A 940-nucleotide genomic window follows, 5' to 3' on the forward strand; every position below is an offset into this window, starting at 1 on the left:
GTCGGGGCTTAGCCCGGCCGTGGGGGGGGGGCAGCCATCCACTTGCCCACGGCACAGCCTGTGCTGACACAGGACCTGGCTCTCTGCTGGCTCCTTGCCCCTGGCACCAGGCCTGGCTGTGGGCTTCCCCCTCCCCCGAAGATGATGCCGGCCTCCTGTCTCAGAGCAAAGAGCAGCCTTACCTCCATCCGACACAGCCGGGCCCTGTGGGGGTAGAGAGAAGAGAGGTGAGAGGGGCCACACGGCATCTGCCGGCCCAGTGGAGCGGTACCTGGGCAGGCAGCAGCGTCAGGGCAAGCCTAGTCCAAACAAAGGAGCAAGGGACACGGGCTGCCAGCAAACACCGCTCTGGTGTTAGCTGCAACTGGGACGGCTGCCCCATGGCAGAGGCAGGAGGCCTCCAAGGCGGGGGCAGTGAGTAGGAGTTGGGGGGTTACAAGGGGTACACAGCTATTCTCCCACCTCCCCTGCATCTACTGCCCTGGGGCTAGGCCAGCAATTGGGAAAGGGCAGATGCTATCAGACGTAATGCTGCCCGGGGAGGAGAGAAGCAGCCTCCCCGGCACAGGAAGGGGAGGGGAGGAGGGGAGGGAAGGAAGGACAACCACAGCCCTAGGCAGGCAAACTGCCTGCTCCCTCCTTCCTTGGGGCCTGGGGTTACCGGATGGCAGATGTCCAAAAACAAGGACCAGGTTCTGCCAGAACTGCCAGTGAAGGGCACAGCAGGGCAAGGGGTGCCCTGCAGCATCCCCTGGGCCGCCCCAGATACCAGCTGCAGGGATGTGGTACCCCAGGACCCACAGCAAGCAGGCAGATGGGCAGAGCCTTCAAAGTCAAAGCCAAGCGCTCCTTGCACAGCGCTGCCTCTCATCGCCTGCCTGAGGCCACATTGAAGTGGTCCGCTTGACCTGGCTGGCCAGTGCCCCCCCCCCTGCCAGCC

Source organism: Charadrius vociferus, unplaced genomic scaffold (genome assembly GCF_000708025.1).
Source record: "Charadrius vociferus isolate BGI_N301 unplaced genomic scaffold, ASM70802v2 scaffold1041, whole genome shotgun sequence".
Taxonomy (NCBI): domain Eukaryota; kingdom Metazoa; phylum Chordata; class Aves; order Charadriiformes; family Charadriidae; genus Charadrius; species Charadrius vociferus.